Source organism: Schistocerca serialis, chromosome 2 (genome assembly GCF_023864345.2).
Source record: "Schistocerca serialis cubense isolate TAMUIC-IGC-003099 chromosome 2, iqSchSeri2.2, whole genome shotgun sequence".
NCBI classification, from domain to species: domain Eukaryota; kingdom Metazoa; phylum Arthropoda; class Insecta; order Orthoptera; family Acrididae; genus Schistocerca; species Schistocerca serialis.
In genome coordinates this window covers 594,590,752-594,614,926 of record NC_064639.1, presented here as the reverse complement: position 1 = coordinate 594,614,926, position 24,175 = coordinate 594,590,752, and positions in this window count along the sequence as shown.

Below are 24,175 nucleotides of genomic sequence, written 5' to 3'. Positions count from 1 at the left end.
CCAGCGTTCTGCCACGCGTAATGGAGCATTGGTCTGTATACTCCCGCAGATAACTCATTGTAAATGACAGAATGCGTATTCATGATAAACAATCTGTCGTGCAATTTCGGCTGCATATTACTGGAACGTAGTTTAATGAAGTCTGTTATTCTCTTAGCATATATTTTATATTGCCTGAAGAAATACACATCCAGAGGTTGTGCATATTTTGTAGTTTTAGGCAGAATGATTTTTAAATCTACATGTTTTCCGCCAGATGCTTCCAGTAGTACTCGTTCATCCTTATGTCCAGACCAGGAGTCACAAAGTACTAATGACTTTCTCGACAAATGTGGATTCAAAACTGACAAAAAAACGTCTTCAGATGTTGTTTCGTCAGCTTCTCACTCACACTTGCATCGACGACGACATTTGGAGGGCACCGCGTTTCTATTTCCCTTGACACGCGGGGTCCAAACTTTCCACTGGATTCTTGGAAGCAAATATAGAGTTTGTCTGTCAATCGTCCGTCCATTGATATAGCAACATCGATCGTGTAACTATGTGTTGCACAGTTAACTGATTGCAACATCGCGACAGTGTTTCTCTCCCCTTTCATGGATAGTGTTCTGTCACAAGAAAGTTCATAGCTGAACTGACTCTGATCACAGTTCCATACAGAACTAATATCGATGTTTTCTCTCGTGATATGCTCATTGACGTCAGCAACAAACGTTTGAGCTCTTTCAATCAGCTCTTCTTCGTCATCCTTATCTTTTCGTGCTTGGAGCATAGTGATACGGCGTGATGCTATCCTAAACTCCTTTTTCAAATTAGTAATAAATCCTTGTGAAGCTGTAAAGTTCGTACACCCGAGATTTCTGGCTACGTCCAATGCCCAATGTTGTAAATGCCAATAATGAATGGCGGAACCGCATTCTCACGCATCATCGAATTTCGCCATTACACGCTCCTTGATGGTCTTGAACAGCAGTGTACGATTTCCTTTGAAAACTGTCTTTCCTTCTCTTTTCTTTGCCACGTAATCCAGTATGTTTATAATATTGCTTTTGGACTTCAGTTTAGGGTATCTTTTCAGAAGCTTGTCGTATGTGTCGAAACCTCTTGCGTAATAATCATCGTACATGTTCTCCAGTGTGTTGTCATCAAACGCCGTGATGATACTTGCAACTTTAACCTTCTTCTTGGGACACAGTTGGTGTTCACTGTCACTGCTTCCATCGCCTCTTCCCACACTTGTCGTAGCACTACCATTTGCAATGAGTTGTTCGCCATTATCATCCCTGTCATCATCATTATGTGTCAGTGTTACAACAGTATCTGTTTCTAACTTATGCTCATATTTCTGCACTATAATATATATCAGAAAACATGTGAAGGATTCGTCTTCTACACCAATACCATCTTCACGAAGAAGGGTTGTTCGTAACTTCATCTCAACCAATCGCAATACATTAGCAGGATTGATTACCAATCGCCGAGCCATCTGACGCTTCAATACACAAATAACGTCACAAACCGCAACTTCAGAGGCACACTGCACCGTCTGTACTGGTCCCGACTGGCGTACCGGCAGGTCAGTGTGCAGTCCGGCACGGCATACGCAGAGGTCTCTAACGGACGACTGCAGAGTCTTGCAGATGCGGGAGTATCACTAGTGCAATAAGAGACATTTACATTATTTCTCACACGATTTTGGTGTATTTGTGTTTGTTCGAGCCCAAGTACTTTCCTGGTAAGATGTTACTTATACTCATATAGTATGCTTAATACTTTTTTTTATCTTGTTGACGGAAAGGTAAAACGACTTCGGCCTCACCCACAACTTTTTTTCACTATAACTTGTTTCTGCAGATTTTATTTCAATTTTACTTGAATGGAGTGTAGGATAAGCAAGACGGCTGCTTCTGTTCTTGCTACAGCACAGACGAGTACAGCGTTCGTTTGTGAGTTATTTTTACGAGACCCTAACAGGAACGACTTATTTTCAGACACCTGTGTGGCTAATAGTTTAAGTCTTAAATTTTTTGCGTGTTTGTGTGCTTACTAGGGACAGCCTTTCGTTTTAGCAGCTGTATAATACAGATTACTGCCGCTTCTATCGCCACATGTGTGTGTTGGTTTTGGTTTAAACACGTTAGTGTCGGTTAGACTGTCAGCAAGGCGACTGCTTCCGTTCACACTACAGAATAGGCGAGTAAAGCGTTCATCTGTGAATTATTTTTACGAGTTCGGAACAGCAACAACCTATTTTCAGCTATCTGTGTGGTTGCTAGCTTAATTGTTAGATTTACTGTGTGTTTGTGTGCTTACTAGGCACAGTCCTACGTTCTGATAAATACAGTATGTAACGTAGAGTTGAGCCATCTTTAGTATGGACAGGGATTGTGATTGTCGTGCTCGGATGTAGGCTGACTTGGTGGCCCTTCACTTACAGCTCCAGGCAGTGCGGGCTTTGGTCGAGCAGCTTGAGGGTGTTGCCAGTGAGCATCATTGTGGGGGACCATTCGCACAGATCCAACAGACGGGCAACACATCCCATGTGTCCCCCGATCGGTCCACTACTGTTGATGCCCCTGTTACTGCCTGCACTGAGGTTGACACGTCAGCCATGGTCGAATGAGAGGTTATCCCAAGGTGCAGCAGCAGCGAAAGCCCTCTCCAGTCCATCTGACAAACAGACTTAAGGTGCTATCTGGGGCTGACGAAAATTCTGAGCCAGATGCAGCCGCTTTTCCTGTTTTGGAGGAAGCCTGTTAGCCTGCAAGATACGGGCAGTGATAGAGGGTGAGACTATTTGTAGTTGGGCGCTCCAATGTTAAGGAAGCAGGAGGCTACCAAGGAGGGGAAAAAATCCAGTGTGCACTCGTGTGCATACTGGGGGTTGGGGGGGGGGGCGACGGGGGGGGGGGGGGGGACAGGTCCTTCTGGATGCCATGAATGGCTTAGTGGCGGCTAATGTCGATACTCACGGTGTGTGCTGCTTTGGATTGGAAGGAATTCTCTCTGGTTTTGGGTAGCTACATGAATTAGTAAAGACAGTCATTCTTGCTTGTGAGAGGATGGTAGAGCTCACTCTCTGTTGGATCCTCGACAGGATCGATTTTGGAGCTTTGTTACTAAACCGATTGAAGAGTATGAATCAGAGACTCAGACAGTTCTGTGAGCATGTAGGCTTTAGATTACTTGACTTGCCCATCGGGTGGTGGGGCATACAGCCCCGCTTCATAATTCAGCATTCCATTACACACAGACGGTGATTACATGGGTAGTGGGGGCTGTGTGGAAGTGCATGCCACACATTGTTTTTAGGTTAGAGGGTCTTGGGAAAGAACAAAAAGGGTTTCAGTCTCAACGGGTGTATGTCAAACACAGGACAAAAAAAAAAAAAATGGTTCAAATGGCTCTGAGCACTATGGGGCTTAACATCTATGGTCATCAGTCCCCTAGAACTTAGAACTACTTAAACCTAACTAACCTAAGGACATCACACACATCCATGCCCGAGGCAGGATTCGAACCTGCGACCGTAGCAGCAGCGCGGCTCCGGACTGGAGCGCCTAGAACCGCACGGCCACCGAAGCCGGCTCCTCCCGATACAGATGATGCAGTTACTGAACAGCTGAAATAAGACTTGAGTCTCATTTGATATAGGTATTGCACTTGAAAGGGTCTTATGTACTTAAACTGGTACTCGTAAGTTTCAAGTTGTATCTGAGAAACGTGTAAAACTTATTTTGAAAGCGAATTGGCGTAAATTTCGGTGCAGGGCAACAGAACTATGTGTAAATTTAATGTGGAACGGAAATGTATGGAGCTAAATGATGTGAAATCCAAACTAGCCGGTACATCAAACAGTTCGTTGCGAGAGAACAATCCGTTTTCAATGAAATTTACATATGCCATCTGACTGCAAAACAAAATGATTCAGGTTAAAATGTTGGCCCTGAATACTGCTAATCTTTATCTTTAGTCTTGCAGACAATCACTGTAGCATAACTGTTTTTGTAATTACACAGCAGATGAACATAGAAGTTAACACATCTGACTTTCTGATAAAACTGTTTTTGAAAATTCACAAGATAGCACTTTACTGAAATATTCTACTGGTATTCAGCCTTTGAACTGATACAACACCATTTTCACAAATATACTCTGACAATAACTAGACCTCACAGTGGACATGAACTTTGATGGAAATTAAATTTGTTGGCCCATCTGTGCGCACGGAACATTCGTCTGCTCTGCAACTTGTTGTTATTGGGAATAATGATGTGACTGTCCAAAATCAAATTTCATTTGCCGTAGTTGCGATGTGCAGTGCAAGACGGTATCTTACCAATTTTCATAAAATGATAAAGGAGAACAAAGACTCCAAGTTTAACTATGCTTCATTAAGCCATGACAAAAATACACCTTCTCATAAAGTTCTCACACATAAGTTATCAAAATATTCCTTAATATCTCTCCTATGTGCAATTGCCATCCTTGACATCTGTTTCAACTATCAAGACAAGGCCATGCGCTTCATTACAAAATTTCTACAACAAACTTCAACCATACGCAATGTTCTAACAATAAGAAGCTACACAATTACAAATATAAAAACTGGATTACCTTCAAGTTAGCATTTATCATTCTTACATTAATATGATCTCATTTGCTCAATGTCTTTCAGTACTGCTGCTTCCACTACACAGCGGGCCAACTTCCATCTTGTTAAACCAGTTACATTGCTAGACTCTCCACGCTGCTACTGCTAGTCTCTGACTTACTCCGAGCAACATCTCTGGACTCAGTCTTACGAAGAATATGATAACATCGATAATATAGAGGTTGAGCACATTTATCATATTCGCAATTACGTTCACATTTATGGCAAAAACTTCCATAAAATCGTCATGGCAAGTAGGACAGCCGCCGTTGACACTTATACAATTAACGTTGGTGGTGACTTCAATTTACCTTCGATATGTTGAAAAAATTACACATATAAAGTCGGTAGCGGGAATAAAAAATCGTCCGAAATTATATAAAATGCATTGTCACGAAATAATTTTTAACGATTAGTTCTGGAACGCACTCGAAGTATAAATGTTTGAGAAAACATACTCAACATTCAGCAGCAAATAACCCCGAGCAAATAGGGAGCGCCATGACGGATACAGAGATTAGTAACCACAAGATCGTTGTAGCGAGCTGAATATCGTAACATCCGAACCCACAACAAATTAATGCAAAATACATCTGTTTCGAAAAACAGATAAAAATTCACATGACAAGTTCGTACGAGACAGTCTTCTTCCTTTTTGAACCAACTATGAAAGGGTAGATCAAATGTGGCTTAAATTCAAAGAAATACTAAAGGGCACAAATGGAGAGATTTACTCGTATACCAAATAAATTAATAAGAGATGGAACTGACCTACCGTGGTACACAAAACTATTCCGAACACTGTTGCAGGAGCGACCGAAGAAACATGCTAAATTTAAAAGAACGCAATATCTTCATGTTTGGTGAAGTTTTATAGAATTTAGCGTGAACTCCCATGCGAGATGCTTTTAACAGTGAAACTGTCTTGAAATCTGGCAGAAAATCCTTGTAATTTACAATGGAATATTGAATTTGAGGCCCTTGTCTAGTGGTTTGGTGACTAATATGCCACTAAAATTTTTCGTACTTGCGTAGAGCTTTAAACGTGGGTTTCCTACAACGCGTAAAAGACACGGATGCGATACGCGAAAATGGGGGGGGGGGGGGGGTAATTTTTTCGTTGCGGTGAGATCTCTTCACTAAATTTCAATCTCCAATGTTCACACACTTATATAGGGAGAAATTGTCAACGTAATAAAAGAAGAGAAGTCGGAGCTCGCATAGAAATATTTAAGTGTTCGTTTCTCCCGCGTTCTTTATAAAGTGAAACGGTAGAGTAATAGCGCGAAAGTGTTTCGATGAACCCATTGCCAGGCACCTGAGCGTCAATTGCAGAGTAGTCATGTAGATGTAGATGTAGTTGTACAATTTCATGGCGTCAAAGCTGGAGCTGGATGCCGTTTTACCTTTGACCTTTTCCCACCGTGCTTCGTATGTCACTATGTGGCGGTTATAAGATGCAGACGGCAGTTTCAAATTTAACTGATAGACTGGATAATAAATTCCGAACGCCAGTAAGGAAAATGTTAAATAAATACACAATTCTATTCACAGAACAGCACAAAGTCCGGAATATTTGGTCTGTAATAAGATAATCTCACCAATCAATACTATCGACTGCAAAAATCAGTAATGGCTTCCTTTGGTTTAATAAGATTAATGACTTTAAATTAATGTTTTTGTTTTTTACGTGGCACATAAATGTGCAACCCCAGTCATAATATTTTGTATCTGTTCGTAACTCACAAAGTTCAACAGTGTTTCGCTGAATTTTCTAGACTATCGTGCTCTGCACACTACATAGTTCATTAATTACTCTTTAGTTGGGCACAGTTACGAGCTCTACACTTTTTTATCTTATTTAGCATTTCAAGCAAAGATCCATTCAAACTCTTCATGTTTCAACTTTTACATTTATTTCAATTTTAATTATATGTCTCTCGGATAACATTCACCTTTCATCTGTACAGATCAATTGCTTCTGACTCAACCATCTTATCTATACTGCCACAGTTTGTTCACAGTCGCTCAAATTGCGTAAATTAAATTGGATATTTGCAAGGATGTGGATATGGCAAATTTCCTTCTCCATCCTTTTCTTGTCCGAGCGTGTGTTCTGTGTCTCCAGTGACCTCGTGGTCAGTAGAAAATTAATAACTGAAAGAGGAGCGAGGCTAGGAGTTTCTTTTCTATCAAATGAGAATAGAAAAATCTTGTTAATGGAGCCTTTCTGAATCAAGTTTGTTGTAATGATAGTATTGTACAGTTTGCTTCTGGTGAAAATAAACTTCTATAAAGATTGAAATGACTAAGTAGAGCAAGTTGAGAGTAGGCCTCAAGGTAACTATAGTTTGTTAATTTCCTCCACCATAAACGATGTTTTTTTGGAAACCTACACCTGTGTCAATAATGATTTGAATAATAAAGTACTGCACCAGTTATGTTTTTTCATGCTTATCAAGGCGCGTTTTAGGAATTTATTGCAATTTCCGGGTTCTGTGGGAGTTTAAATAGGTTGTTGTTGTGGTCTTCAGTCCTGAGACTGGTTTGATGCAGCTCTCCATGCTGCTCTATCCTGTGCAAGCTTCTTCATCTCCCAGTACCTACTGCACCCTACATCCTTCTGAATCTGCTTAGTGTATTCATTTCTTTGTCTCCCTCTAGGATTTTTACCCTCCACGCTGCCCTCTAATGCTAAATTTGTGATCCCTTGATGCCTCAGGACATGTTCTACCAGCCGATCCCTTCTTCTAGTCAAGTTGTGCCACAAACTCCTCTTCTCCCCAATCCTATTCAATACCTCGTCATTAGTTACGTGATCTACCCACCTAATCTTCAACATTCTTCTGTAGCACCACATTTCGAAAGCTTCTATTCTCTTCTTGTCCAAACTATTTATTGTCCATGTTTCACTTCCATACATGGCTACACTCCATACAAATACTTTCAGAAATGACTTCCTGACACTTAAATCTATACTCGATGTTAACAAATTTCTCTTCTTCAGAAACGCTTTCCTTGCCATTGCCAGTCTACATTTTATATCCTCTCTACTTCGACCATCATCAGTTATTTTGTTCCCCAAATAGCAAAACTGCTTTACTACTTTAAGTGTCTCATTTCCTAATCTAATTCCCTCAGCATCACCCGACTTAATTCGACTACATTCCATTATCCTTGTTTTGCTTTTGTTTTTAAATAGGTATTGGATGTGATACCTGCGTGTGTGACCCCCATGACTCCCTACCCCTTCTATTTTTTATGTTCTCACTGTTCGAGAAAACCAGAAAATAGGTTCCACGAACAGCCTCATGGAACTTCTGAGGTAATCCAGCAGGTCATTTATAAATACAGACTGTTTATAAATTACTTATACAAAAGTATCCTTTAATTGTGAAAAGGATAAATAATCCACAGAAATGTCTGATACAGCACTAAACGCATTATATCTTCAAATTTTATTCCTGCCTTAACACTTTTAGTTATCTACTTTCTCGCTAGGTGGCATGCGCGAACGAGTTATCCCAACAGTAATCATGGAGTCGTATAACGGTGTAGAGTCCGCACAGCGTTGTTTATGGTTTCGTGAATCCAAATCCGCTAGCAAAGTTCAGAGGCTATTCCGGACTACATATCGCAAGCCACCACCTCAAACCGCTATTAACTGATACAATCGTTTCGCCGAAACTGGCTGTGCATCACATAGGACGTCGGATCAGGGTCGGCCAGCAGTCTCTGACGCAGCAGTTGAGAAAGTTTGGCAGTCTTAAATTCGTAGTCCGGGTACACGGACATGCTTAAACATTAATGAGTCAGTTACAACAGGATACAGGCAGATAATTTATTTTGAAGCAAGATGAGACGCCACCACATTATGATCGTGAAGTTGTCGCGTATTTTCTTCGTATGTATGTGCCGAGTTGGATTGGAAGTGGTGAAACAATATTCTGGCCACCATGATGTCCTGATTTAACCACAAAGGACTTCTGTGTATATGGTTACATTAAAGACAGTGTTTGTTCCTCCGCTTCCGCGAAACGTCGACGAGCTGCGACAACGGATAACACAAGCAGTTGCCACCATACGTCATGACTTGCTTCGTGGGATTTGACAGCAAACTGATTGCATATCAGACATTTGTCGTGTTACAAAAGGTAGCCAAATTGAACGTCTGTAAATAAAACTTGAACATATACCGCACTTAGTGCTGTATCAAACATTTGTGTAAGTTATTTACGTTTTTCGCAATTAAAGCTAATTTTGCATAATTAACTTATGAACACCATATATTGTGAAAAGTAGTGATAGTACGCTCTTGGGGTGCACACGAAGTTGCTTTTAGCCTGAAGATTTCTCTCTCTTAAGGATGATGTACTATGTTCCGTTTGTTAGGAACTCTTCAGTCCAATTACCAAGCTGGTGTGATATCTCGTAAGCTCGTATTTTGTTCATTAGGCGACAGTGGAGAACTGTGTCGAACGCCTCCCGGATATTAAGGACCAAGGCATCAGCGTGGTCGCCGGTACCTACTGACTTCTGCGTCTCGTGGACGAAGAGAGCGAGCTTGGTTTCACAGGCTCGTTTTTTGTGGAGTCACCAGAAATGTCATAATACACGACCGTGAAACATGTTCTAAAGTTCTGCAACATGCCCACGTCAGCAATATACAGTGGGGTGCCAAATTAATACACTCACCTCGTAGTTCGTGAAGTTTTGAGGTTTACTTTGGAATTGCTCCACACTAAACAATGATACATGTGTCGTATTGTTTCTCAAACACTGTAGAATAACAAGTAAACTTATATTGTTTGTTTGACAAATTTATGACATTTAGACTGTCACTTCAATATTTTCTGAAATACTGAATAGTTATGACTATCAGAACTATTTTTGTGAAGTACAGCGTATTATATTCAGAAGATGGGTAAGTTTTTCAATTATTATCAAATTTTATGTAATTCGTTACATTCTTATGCAATGCATGCATGTTTTAAAACTTAATGAGTTCCTTAATTCTGAAAATGGTTTCATTGTGACTGTTTTCAGATATGGGTAAACTCACTCCACGGAAAAAAGGCCAGAATATCGACTGTTTTGTCACACTGTCAATATATCCAGCGAGATATTGCTCATACAGAAGGAGTCTCACAATCCACAGTTCGAGATATAAGCAACAAAGTGAAAAATAATAAATCTCCAAACGCAGTCGAAAGGTAATTGTAGTCGAAAACGTATTACATTACCTAGAACAGACGGAGAAATAAGACGAATGGTAGCGGAAACCGAAGTAAACCGATACGAGTGGTTAGCAAAATTCTGGAGGATGGTCGAGTGCTTGTATCCCCCCACACTCTGTAGTGCTGGTTCTAAGAAGTGGAGTTACGACACCGTCGTCCTGCCAAGAAACGGACACTTAACCCAAAACGACTGGAATGGGCCGAAAAGTACAATAACTGGACGGGGACGCCTGGAAGAAGGTAAATAAATTATAATATCATGCTAATCCTTCTTTTATGATAACAGAGATTCGAAATGTGACATGCGATTTTATTTCAGGTTTGCTTCTCTGACAAAACAAATACCCAAATTCTGCAAGACAAAACGGAATTTGTGAGACGCAGGGGCCATGAAAAGTTCCACGAAGGTTGCATAATTCAACGACCCCAGCGTCTGTCAGTAATGTTTTGGTTTGTAATAAGTAGCAAAGGAAAGTACATCTTTGTATTGTGAAAGGGACGATGCATCAAGATTAGTACACGCCATATTTGGAAACTCGGCCTTTTCCCCAGGTAGTGGAACGGTTTCCCGACAACATTTACATCTTTGTGGACGATCCTGCATCATGACACAAGGCAAAATCTGTGACTAAGTATTTGAATGAGACTGGAACTCATGTTTTGGACTGACCAGGGAACTTCCCAAACATGAACCCAATTGAAAATACCTGGCAAGGTCTGAAGAAGGAAACTGCAAAGGGAAGTATACACAGAAACAAGTTCTGGATGCTGAAAGAACTTGTCAAGAGCGTTGCACAGGACATACGAATGGGAGAATATATCGAAGAAATGAATTATGGATGTACTAAGGAGAATTAGAGGTTTGATCGCTGTAAGGGAGGACAAAGTTATATGGACACTTCGTTCATTTTCGTGATTTTCAGTAAAATTTTGCGTTTTAAATGTATTTTTTACTTTAAAATGATTTAGTTAGGTCACATAAATGTAATATTAGTGGTACGTAAAAAGTGAATTCATGTCCTTTGTAACCCCTCGTTACATATCTGGTCTTTTTTGAACCTAAAATTTATTCGAACTGGCCATGAACAATTCCCATATTTCACATAAAATCGCGAATTCCCGTTTTAAAGTAGAGAAAATTAAATAAAGAATAATAAGAGCCAATGGAATAGAGTATTATATGCAAAGTAGCAAGGGGCTTTATTCAAAGAGTTTCTAACGAACGTCCCTTTTGTTTGACAACTGCTACATAAACCCAACGCACGAATTGTTAACGTCTTTAGCGTCTGCGATTTTCTACCACCTGGCAGTTTTCGTGTTAGAGATTTTACTGTCCGAGCTTTTAGCGTTTGAGTCCTGAGTATTCGTGTCTCTTAAGACATGCACCACTGCGTGAAATAGTTAACTTCATTGGAAGACCGAATAGTTAAACGTAAATTTCTGTTCGTTATTGTCAAAAGTACGAAAACTGCCATAACTGAGATAACGCTATCATCCAGCGATCATCTCAGTCCATAAAGGATCGATATCATTAATTCCAATTTAAGAGCATCAGTTGTTGCCGAAGCTACTATTCAAACATCGCGTCACAACTTGACTTTCGGTTATGGATCTTGTTTGGACATTTACGATCTGGCTAAAGTGTGACCATTCATAGCACAGAATCATATCAAAGAAACTGTGTTAATGAAAATCGATTGAAGGAAAAGCTATAGTGTTGTAAGATTTCGATCTGTGTATCACGAGAAGTGAGCCGCGTATTGGATTATCTCTGGACAATAATAATAATAATAATAATAACAATAGTTCATTCCACATTAATACTAGCGGGAAAAATTTTCAACGGTCAAAACATCGTACTGTATTAAATGAACCCTGTGATTTCTGAAAGAAGTAATTCGGTGTGCATGCGCTACGCAAATCAAAGATATCAATTTATTTTGAAACGCGAATCGGGCTTATGGTGCCTGTCAATGAACATCTTTGGCGGCAACTGCTAAGCAACACCACTAGCCGATAGTAATAATTTGAATCAAAACTTGTAAACGAAAGAGTCTGAAATTAGAGCAAAGAGCGGACATAATCAATAAATATTGACTGCAATAACGGGTAGTGTTGTGTCGCCTCTCTTTCACGTATCTTGACAAGCTGAAGAATACTGGCTGGGCATAGAAAAAGTACATTACACTTCCGCTGATCGTGGAAGTGCCAGTGGGCAGCAATGGGAGGCGTCACATCCCACTGTATCCCTACAGTTGTGTGCATCTGTTTGATGACCCTTCTTGAAAACGGGAATGACCTCCGCCTTTTTCCAATCATTTGGAACGCTTCGCTCCTCCAGCGACGTACGGTACACTGCTGCTGGAGAGGAGCAAATTCTTTTGAATGCTCTTTCTGTAATCGCTTAGGTATCCCATTAGGTCCAGTCGCCTTTACTCTGCTTAGCGATTATAGTTGGTTGTCTATACCGCTGTCACTGCATTTCTACGTCATTTTGAAATAAGTGAGCCGCGCGGGCTAGCTGCTGTGATCTTGGACGTCTTGTCACGGTCGGCGCGGCTCCCCCCCCTCCCCCCCCCCCCCCCCCCCCCCCCCCGTCGGAGGTTCGAGTCCTTAGCGTAAGTTAGAGTAAGTAGTGCGTAAGATTAGTGACTGATGACGTCAGCAGTTTGGTCCCATACAACCTTACCACAAATTTTCATTTGAAATAAGTGACCGTGGAACAAACAATCAACTAAAATCGTGCAACAGAGGAAAGGCGACTTGACCTGGCAGCACAGAAGGGCATTGTATTGAATGCACTTGTGGCGTCTGTCACTGTTGTCTTGTGGGAAACATTGAATGCTGAACGACGCTGGAGGGTGGGCTTTGGCGGCTGTGCATCTGTCAGGCGGTCGCTTCCGGGAGGGACGGCCTTCGCGCCTGACCGCACGGCCACTAAATGCCTTCTCTATCTGACCGACCGAGGCGATGTTTTTGCCTCGGGGCAAAAGCTTTGCTGTGTCACCAGAAATTATCGTCCCGATGAGAACTAGGTGAGCAGGCGGCGATGCGCCGCTGGGATTAAGCACTGTTCAGCTGGTCTTGGTCTCACGGAAGGGTGATAATGAGTGACGCAGCTGCGGGACAACGGCGAGGCACACAAAGCAGAATAACGGCAGAGAGGCGGGCGTGAACGAAGCTACTACAACCTGGAAAACTAGCGTCACGCTCTGTAGTGGAGAGTGCCGCGAACTGTGTCTTCCTTGTACAATAAACGCTGCAGTCGACCAGTAACTAAAAGTGGAACTACGTTGTGACCAAGTTCCGCAAATCACTATAAAGTGGATGGCAGAGGATGCTTTTCAGTGGTAACAAATGTCTGTTTCTTCTCCTGTACCATCTACATGAACACTATGCAATTCACACTCAAGTACTTGGCAGAGGGTTCATCGAACCACTTTCACACTATTTTCCGATCGTTCCACTTTCGAATATCAAATGACTCAGAAACGGGCGGTTCGGGCAATAAGTGGTGTAAGTTCACGAACCTCTTGTCGACGCCTGTTCAAGAGTCTGGGTATTTTGACATTGGCCTCTCAATATATATATATATATATATATATATATATATATATATTCCTTTCTGTCATTTCTTGTTACCAATAATAGCTCTCACTCGGTTAATACTCGGCAGAAACCAAACCTGTATTTGGATCGGACTTCCTTAGCTCTTGTGCAAAAAGTTGTGCAATATACTGCTGTATCCATTTTCAATAAGCTACCAATCGAATTCAAAAATCTTAGCAGTAATCGACGCGCTTTCAAATCGAAACTGAAGAGTTTCCTCATGGATCACTCCTTCTATTCTGTCGAGGAGTTCCTTGAAAAATTAAGCTGATTCTTATTGTTCATTGCGTTTCCTTAAACTTATGGATTGACTTTGTTCGAGTTCATGAACATTTATTTTTATCTGTTATTACTTTTATGTTGTAATTTCATGCACTGACACGTTACATGACCTTGGAGATTTGCTCCTCAATTTGGTTCTACGGAAATTGACGTGTAAATAAAATAAATAAATAAAGAAAAATAAAATCGGAACCTTCGGATTTCCAGCATGCATGGTTAATAACAGGACAGTGACTTGCGTTAATCAATTTGATGTAGAAAAAAGCCGAAGCTGCGAAATTCAGTTCTTTTTATTTAGTTGAGGACTGGTTTCGGGTATCAGAACCCATTCTCTAATCATCCAAACAGAACAATGGTGTATTCAGTGATAGCACGCAAACCATGTTAATATTGTACATACTTGTGTCGAAGTTAAGGTTTTCAGTGACCTCTGGCATTTGTCCAGCCAATCCTGACGCAAAAAATTGACTTAGACACAAGTATGTACAGTATTGACATGCGATATTGCAGAGCCTGTCTTGTCCAGGAGCACCTCGCAATATTCCTTTGGACATGCAATATCGTAGTTATGCTGCGACACCAGGCAAGCGGCTTTCACTTAAAATGTCTCCCCTGTACGGGAATATACATAATGGATGCATGAGTGCAGGTTATAGGACTCATGGTGGACGACAGATGGAAGTTTCAGTGTGGCCGTGGAGCGTTCTCGGATAGCCTATTGAGAAGGCGACCTCTTGGAATAAGCGGAATGTTTGGGTTCGAGACACGGTCGAGCAAAAATTTTCATTGTCGTCATTCCATTATACAGCTGATGGTTGTCTATTATCGCAACTGCGAATACATTTCACATGTTAACATGGTTTACGTGCTACCATGGAATACACCATTTTTTCTGTTTGGATGTGTTGGGAATGGGTGCTGATACCAGAAACTGGTCATCAGTTAAATAAAGATAACTGAATTTCGCAACTTTGGGCGTTTTCTTCAGCAAAGTAGAAAAAAATCTAAAACTTTCTTGATTACAAACAGTTCTACCAATCTGCTCGTGACTATCCCATTTGGTTGTCAACCTCCAAACTCATGTTAAAGCGCCTTTCTAGTCCGTAGATTTCATGAAAGTCGAAAGATTAGGCGTTGGTGGGGATGCGCTGTTCGTTAGCCGCCGAGGTTGCTGCATCGCTGAGATCGCCAGAAGTGAGCGCCATCCATCAGACTGAGAAGAAACAGACTAGTGTCTAGTGATTCAATCCTTAGTGCAGTAGTTTATTCAGTTAATAGGAGGGGCGTTCAAAAATTAATGCAACACATTTTCTTACTCGGCCAATTTCGACTGAAAAAAATTGCGGCATTTGTTGTAGAACATCGTGGAATATTCCCGCTTCAGCCCCTATAGTTTCATGAGGCTCCGATAGGAGGCGGCCTATATTTAGCCTTCAAAATAGCGTCTGTGACAATTTTTTGTCGAACGTCGTTACAGACGATGAAGCATGGGTTCATCACTTCGAACTGGAAACAAACGGCACACGGAGTGGTCCATCATCACCTATCCACTGAGAAAAGATTTCAAACCCACACCCTCAGACGGTTAAAGTCATGACGACGGTCTTCTGATTCTGAAGAGGTTATTCTATTTGATGTCCCCCCTCATGGTGCGACGATCATCTCTAAAGTGTATTGTGCTACCCCCAGGAAAATGAGAAAACGACTTAAGCGTGTTAGACGCCACAAAAATCGAAACGAACTTCTACTCCTCCATGACAAGTCTTCGTCCCACAGAGAAGCTCACAAAACTTCATTCGACTGTCCTTCTTTATTCACCCTAACAGGCCAGATCGCGCCAGCTGGAGTAACCGAGAGGTTCTAGGCGCTACAGTCTGGAACCGCGCGACCGCTGCGGTCGCAGGTTCGAATCCTGCCTCGGGCATGGATGTGTGTGATGTCCTTAGGTTAGTTAGGTTTAAGTAGTTCTAAGTTCTAGGGGGCTGATGACCTCAGTAGTTAAGTCCCATAGTGCTCAGAGCCATTTTTTTCAGGCCGGATCTTGCAACTTCCGACTGCCATCTGTTTGGCCCAATGAAGGATGCACTCGGCGGGAAGCAGTACGTGGATGATGAGGAGGGTATTGATGCAGCAAGACGTTGGCTCCGACGTCGAACAGTAGAGCGGTACCATGCGGCCGTCCAGGCCCTCCCGGTAATGTGGCTGAACAGGCTATTTATTCAATTTGACTGATATTCATAAAAAAGTAGCGTTACTTACTGAAAGCCCCTCTTACTTCCTAACTGACTTAAAAGCTGACGAATTCCAACATTTTCATGTTTGGAGATTATCTTTCGGCGTCGCTATCCACTGCGTTGCTGCTTATTCAGCGAGATCATGGTGTTAGAAGTAAATGGTGCCCATACGGTTCCAAAAATTACTGTTGATAATTATTTTTGGCAACTAAGCAATTTCGGTAGCCGTTCTGGCCGACTTCGTGAATGCAACCCCTATAGATACGGAGAAGCCATCGGGAGTGGATTCAAAGTGGCCCATAAAACTCAGATCGGCCAGCAGCGACACACAATGACCTAGTGGGGACCGATATAGTGAGCGTAGACATCCAAACGGGGCGTACAGAAACGCTGATGTCAGTAAACTGTTGGACCCAAATGAATTACAAAATCCGTCGGTCGAGTGTGCCTCTGGTGTACTCGGCAACGATCTTCAATGGTGCGCACTGTTCGTTCAACATATGTCTCTCCACACTAACAGGGAATCTTGTATACGCCTGCCTTCCGCAAACCGAGATCATTTTTGACACTATCCAATAACACTCGTCTTTTATTGGGCGCGCAAGAGACAGTTTTCACTTGGCGCTTCTTCAGCAGGCGTCCGATTTTTCCTGATAGTGCGCCAGTATATGGCGTAAAGGCAGTGGCTGCCTTTTCCCACGTGAGTTCTTCCGTCTCCAAGACTCTCATCAGACAAAATGATTTGGTGACCAGGGCGGACAGAACACCTACATCAACGCTAACACAGATAGCTCCCCGCGACCGCTGACATGCTGCCACGGCCGCCGACAACAGAAGGAACGGCTCACGGGGGTGAGGGTATATAAGTCGGCCACGCGCCCATCCCACAAAGATTCAGTCATATACAAGACGGTATTTTAAAAATAACAACCAACGGAAGACAGAATCTAACGATAGCATGTCTCTACAACTCGCAAAGACAACCACAACCAACAGAATTCCTGAGACACTTGAACCCATACCACAAAACAATACAGAACCCAATGCAAGGCACCAGCAGTGGGGAGATACAAGAAATAATAACAATGGAAATAGTGAAATAGCAGGGCAAAGAGACTGTCACCCCACTCTGCAATGTGGCCAAATTTATTCAAGCTGGCGGATCCAAGATGGCGGCGATAGATGTGGCGATGTCGCAATGACGTCATGGCGGGAATATCAAAAATCTGGCGGCAAAATAGGTCATTTTGGTACCTCCACTAACCTAACGCCATCCCCACCCCCCCTCACTGCCCCTCTCCAAAAAATGGCGGGAAAAATTTGGCGCCAAAAATTGCGCGAAAAAAGGACAGTTGGACTACCTCCACTAACCTAAGTCACCCTATCACCATCTCTTCCTTTGAATTGGCGGGATAAGGACTCAGTCTGTGCTGGGCTGCTGGATAGGATAGACATAAGTCTTTATTTTGCATGCATTGTTTATTTAAACAGTTTGAGTTATCATAGGCAGTAGCTCTATCCAGTGTGTTCAGTGTCACGGAGAACAGAAAACAAACAATTCGCCAGGAAGGTCTAGAAATTATTAGGCAAAAGAAAGGATTGTACAGGGAAATACGACGAACCAACAAATCCAGCAGTCAGACCAGTTTGGAATAGAATGGCTGCCCAAATGAAAAGAGTAATCTCTGAATACAGAAAAAGACACTGGGAAAATGCGTTCAGCATAATCAACCTCAAGAATGGAGGAATGTCTTAGAAACAGTTTAATAAATTGAAAGACCATGACCAAAGTACGGAAGAAAGCCTCATAATAAACAACAACTGACCCCCTCCCCCCCCCCCCCAACCAAGGAAATAACTGAAGCTTTTAGAACAACCTAGAAAACACACACTCCTTTCCACAAGACGCCAAATTCCAAGACTTTTCCGAAACGAAATGGAACTAAAACTAGCAAACAAACTTACGGAACTGTCTGTAGAAACAGAAGAAAACAACGCAACAAATTACATAACCGAAGAAGAAATAGCAGACGCGATCATGACAGGAAGAAACAGCATTCTAGGTGAAAACAAAATCAGACGGTTTCACCTCAGAATGACGTCTCAACAAGCAATCATCCCACACATGCACGCAATCTTCAGCTATTGTATCAAATTTGAAACCATCCCAGAAGCCTGGAAATGCCGTAAATTCATCGTGATCCCAAAGATGGACAAGCCAAAAACCGATTCGAGCTTCTACAGATCAGTACGTATAACGGAATACTAACGGACAACCTCGGAAAACTAGCAGATAAAAAAAAAAAAACTCATCCCAAAAATCCAAGCAGGCTTCCGAAAGAAGGACTTAGCCATTGACCCCCTACTAAAGCTTACCAAAAAATAACAAACGCCTTCAACAAAAACCACAGCATTCTAACCATATTTTTATATATAGAAAATGCGTTCGACAAAATATGGCACAACGGCTTCCTAGTGAAACTTTAAATTAAAACCAAAACATCGCCATCAAAATGGAACGAATCATCAAATCACAGCTATGTGGAAGAAAATGCAGTGAACATGTCGGCAATCAAACATCAGAAATCTTCACACGGCTGCCCGGAGCCTCACAGGGAACTATCCTGTCATCCACACTATACTCTCTACATAACAGCGACACTCCACTGCCCCAAACCAGTGGCGAAACAGTAGCCCTGTAAGCCGATGATACGGCATACTGTTTAACGGGGAACAAGAGCCCAACTATACAAGATAAGGTCAGAAGATATTTAACAAAACTAGAAAGATAAATGGCCAACTGGAGGGTCATACTGAATGGCAACAAAGCGCAAACGGTCCTCTTCCATCACTGCCGTATGATCCAAAAGAAACTATAGGAAGAAAGAGACACGCACCTGACCCTGAGGAGCAGCCCTCTAGGGATATATAACACAGCCACATACCTGTGAATGTGGCAAACACATCTGAAGATCATGAAGGCAAAAACACTAAAAAGGCAAGTACTAATCAGGAGTGTCCAAGGCAGAATAAATGGATGCAGCAGCAGAACAGCCTTACATACATACAAAACATATGTTCGTCCAGTGCTAGAATATGGAACTGCTGCAGTGGAGGTATGATCAAAACAATAAGGAACCAAATACATGCCACAGAAAGACGAATAATGAGGAGCTTCCTGAGAGGTGTACAACCAAACAAGAACGCTACCCCTCCAGTCCAAACTCTTTAGCCTCAGAGCCATGTGTGGGAGGCACATACTCCGGAACAGATTAGACTCGGAGGACTTGCTCGCAACACGCCTCACACTACCAAGAAAACGAAAAAGCAAATACACAGTACCAGCCAGAACAATCGCCAAGAACACCTCAAAAATCTTTCCAGCCGTAGCCCCAACCACGACTCCATTCACCGAAAACGATACAACACCCCCATACCTTGACGAAAGAAAAGAGTAAATAAAATAAAAGGATAAAAAAATGAAACGAAACCAGGGAGATCAAAAGTAACAAATGTTTAAAACCTATAAATAGTGCATAATCTACATCAATTGCGCAGATAAAATAGTAACTAAAAGCAAAAATTCACAACTACCCTGAAAATGGCATAAAAAATTGTCAAATAGTAAGTAAGCTAACAAATATAAAAAGTGAATAGAATACAACACAGAAAACTGTGAACTTAAAAGACTGCACCAAGGCAATGCCTCATTATATCATTGGTATATAAGGATAGAAAGTAAGAAAATGTAGTAAAATAAGAATAGCAAATAAGAAAATTTCCTATCAAATGGGAAAAAAGAGAACATTTTTTTTGGAAATTTCAAGAAACAAAAATGTAATTTAATATTGATAATTTAATAAAGCAAAGGAAACAAATGTAAACCCGTTGGACACAGTGAACCGGCAGTACACCCGTGGACTGTTCGATCAACAAATACGCGGGATAAACTGAAGAATCACATCAGCACGAAAGTTGATCATATCTGAAATCTGATTAATTGTGTCAGAACACCCGGGAACGACAATTACAACCCTGCGACTTTCCTACCCAAGGCAAACCTAAGCTTATAGCATTTGTAAATGTAGGGAAAATTTTCACATTGTTGATTAGAATACATTCTTTGAAATTCTGAAGGGGTAAAATAAAGGGAGCGAAAGATTACCTGCAACTTGTGCAGAAACCAGAATGTGATTATAAGAGGCGAATGACACGAAAGGGAAGCAGTAGTTGAGAAGTGAGTGAGACAGAATGTAACCTGTTCTAGATATTGATCAGTGGATATAAAAGCAAGCAACAAGAGGAACCAACTGAATTTAAAATAGAAGTTAAAGTTCAGGAAGAAGAAATATGAAGTTTGAGGTATATGATGTGAAAATGGTGCTTTCTTAATCCAACATTTTCCTCAATACGGACTGACGAGACCGATGTTCACTCTATAAATACCTTGGCTTTTTTGTTAATCGAAATACGAAGGTTTTCCGCTGGAGCTATCAACAGAAGTCCGTGAGGGGCTCTTTGTACGGATTCCGCATTGTTAACAACTCTTACTTATCAGTAAAAGAAAGCCCTCGTTTATTTAATCTTACGGTGTTTGTACGTATGATTTTCACACATGGTTTAATAAAGCGATCAATTATCGAAGACTTGTACCACCTGTGGTGAAATATTGATCGAGTGGATATTGTAATGAGTTAATTTGGAGATGGGACGAGAACTTAAAAAGTCCATGTAAATCTTGGCGAAATAAGGAACAATCTGAATACTTAGACGCTCTAGCTATACGAAAGGCGTCTATTATTCCAGCTTATACATCTTACAGAGTATTAAGGTCGTGACAGAAGAAGCCACAATAATCATGGATCCCAATTCATTCGGAGAGAAATTGGTAATCTCCAGATTATCATGTTTACACCTAATTTAATGTCATTTTGGACGATATATGACATCTTTTTTATCTGTGTTCCTTTAGGTCTGTCGAGCACAGAGATACGTTGCTCGCAATTCAAATGGTTCAAATGGCTCTGAGCACTATGGGACTTAACATCTATGGTCATCAGTCCCCTAGAACTTAGAACTACTTAAAACTAACTAACCTAAGGACATCACACAACACCCAGGCAGAGAAAATCCCTGACCCCGCCGGGAATCGAACCCGGGAACCCGGGCGTGGGAAGCGAGAACGCTACCGCACGACCACGAGCTGCGGAGTGCTCGCAGTTGTAGTTGGTTGGTTTGTGGGGGTTAAAGGGACCAGACTGCGACGGTCATCGGTCCCGCAGTTGCAGTTCAGATGGCATCAAACTGCAGTCTGCACTTGACAGACCTAAGGAAGACAGGTAAGAAAACTATCGAAACGTCTTCCAAAATGATGTTAACTCTGCTGCAAGTTCCTAAGCGTGGAGAATATCCAATTACTCTGACTTACTGTGGCTTCATAAACGTGAAAGGGGAGAATGAGTTAATTAGGTACAGTAAGTACGGAAACAAATTATCTTCTTCCTGCTCTTTATTAGAGATCTAGTTCACTGCATGTTGCCATTATTATGGAAGGAACATAAGGGTTTAACGTGTGGTTGACGATGGCATTTCTAGAGACGGAACAAGTTCGCAGTGAAGAAAGGACGTGTTCTTTGTAGGGGGACCACTGCATCTTTTAAATTAAGGGGTTTAGGAAAATCTCGGAAAATCAAAATCTGGGTGGCCGGACAGGATCTAAGCGGTCGTTTTCCCGAATGCGGGACCTGTGTTCGAGCGACTGTGCCACTTCGCTCGGTGTGCGTTTTAATGTTTTGAGTGTTTGTTTGTTGCCTCTGTGTCGGTGACGGGGTAACGGCTTGCCACTCGCGTGAATGGACTTTGGAATCCAATCCTCGCAGTCAATGCGAATATGAACAGTTTCCAAGTCCAGATAAAAAGCGTTGTATACGCACAATGCTGTAGCGGTACGCCACAGTTATAAATGCAGGTGTTGATTGTAAAATACGGCTCATTCTTCCTATGAGACTAATATTCAGTTTTGTTGCCCTCGTTGATTAGAAGTCCAATCGAGGCTGCTACACAATTTTTCTTTTGTTGATTAGAAGTCCCACCAATATTGCAGTCATGATGAAAGACGAATTAAGTCGATATTTGCATGAATTTTCTCCATGTGGTACAAAATATTGATGGAAGCTCTGCACATTGTTCTTTTTCCGTTACTACCTAAACCTGAATCTATTATGTTTTCTTTGTTTGCGTTGTATGATGGTATCTTTGTTCTCTGTGTGAATTCCAGCATGTGAGACGCCCGAAGAAACCAAAATGTAATATCGGTTACATAATCTGACTCAAGATTAACAGTTATCATACATAAAAAATTTAGGAGAAAGGGCGTGAAAATGCATGAGTTAATGGGCTAAATACCGAAACGAAATCTGGAGGATCAAGCAATAGAGGAAAACGACAAGTACGACATAAAAAGATGATTAAGTACTTGTTCCTAAAAGCTTGACGAATACTGAGAACTGCGCGAGTTTCTGGTAAATACTTCGTTCTTGATTTCTCTTCTACTGAAACTCATAGAGTGGCAAAAATGAAAACTTGTGAACTTTATGTTTCTGTTAAATTTGATACTTATTTCCAATATTTACTACTAAAATTGTTTTTCTTATTCATTTACCCCTTTTTTTTTAACGTTCATTCAGAAAGCCTCATCTGCTTTTGTTTATTTTCCATCATGTCGATTCCGGTATATTGTTGTTTTGTTTCCCATATCTTGACTTAATGGCACACTTGGGAATGTGTTACGCATGACTGCTCTGAATTATTTGTTTAATTATTTTACTCAGGGCTAAAGAAAACTTGATCCAGTGATTTCTTTTTGAACCTGTGTTTGAGAGCTACATGAGTAGAGAATTCTACAGAACTTCTCATTTTTTGACGAATGGTTTAAAACAGTCCACGCCTTCCGTGGAAGCATCAATTATTTGAATGTCTCCTTTGCTAACGATCCCCTTTCTCTGTTCGAGGACAATAGTGGCCGAAACTTTCAATGAATGAGCTACTTGTACTTTAGCGAAAGTCAGAAAGCCCTCTGAGAAGGAGGATGTTTCAGGTTTCTTCTCGTAGGTACTGTTGTGTAAGATATATTTCAGTTCACTTAATTTGTTTCAGAAATTGAAGTAATTTCTTTATATTAATCTTGGATATACGTTGAAAGCTTAAGGAGGAGAAAATACGTCAGTTATATTAGAAAGTTTAATTTCCAGTTACTCAAGGGAAAAAATCATGACCCCCATGCGGACCTGTGATTCTGAATGATTGATCCATCTGATCATACAGGGTGGCGCATGAACTGCGTTACCAATTGTTTCCTTCACAATTTACGACGCACATTAGATATCCCGCTGGGATCTCTACAGCAGTACCAGCAGACCTTGGAAAAACAAATGAGTTACGAAATGACGTGTAATTCACGGTGCTGCCGCTAGGAGACTAGTAAGCAGCAATGGCTGACAATGGAAGACTGGCGACTCAGCAACGATCGGCAATTGTGTTACTTTTTCATGAAACGAAAAACCTTGTTGTGACTCAGAGGCGTTTTCGACAACAGTTTAACACACGATGGGCCCCTTGCAAGCAGACCACCCACAGGTTGTACGATAAATTTGTACAGGAAGGAACAATATTGGAAGCGAAGCGACCTCGGCCTAAGCCTGTTTGTTCGCCGGAGCATAATGAAGCGGTACGAGTTGCTGTACAGAGAAGTCCCGGGAAATCGTGTAGAAGGGCAGCAGTGCAACTGGAAATATCCAGACGCTCTGTTCAATGCATTCTTAAAAGTGATCTCCGTATGTACCCATAAAAGGTGACCTGTGCACAGAAGCTCACTGAAGAACACAAGCAGCAGAGACTACTGTTTGCTCAGTGGGCGGAGGATACGGAAGATGCTCTCAACAACGTTTGGTTTTCAGACGAGGCGCATTTTCATTTAGACGGTGTGATTAACAACCAAAATGTGCGCTTTTGGGCCACTGAAAACCCACAAGTGCTTCATGAACAACATTATGCTCCGAGGATTACAGCGTGGGCAGCAATTTCCTGTCACGGACTTATTGGACCCTTTTTCTTTGAAGAAACTGTGAACAGCGAGCTTTATTTGAGCATGCTTCGCAATA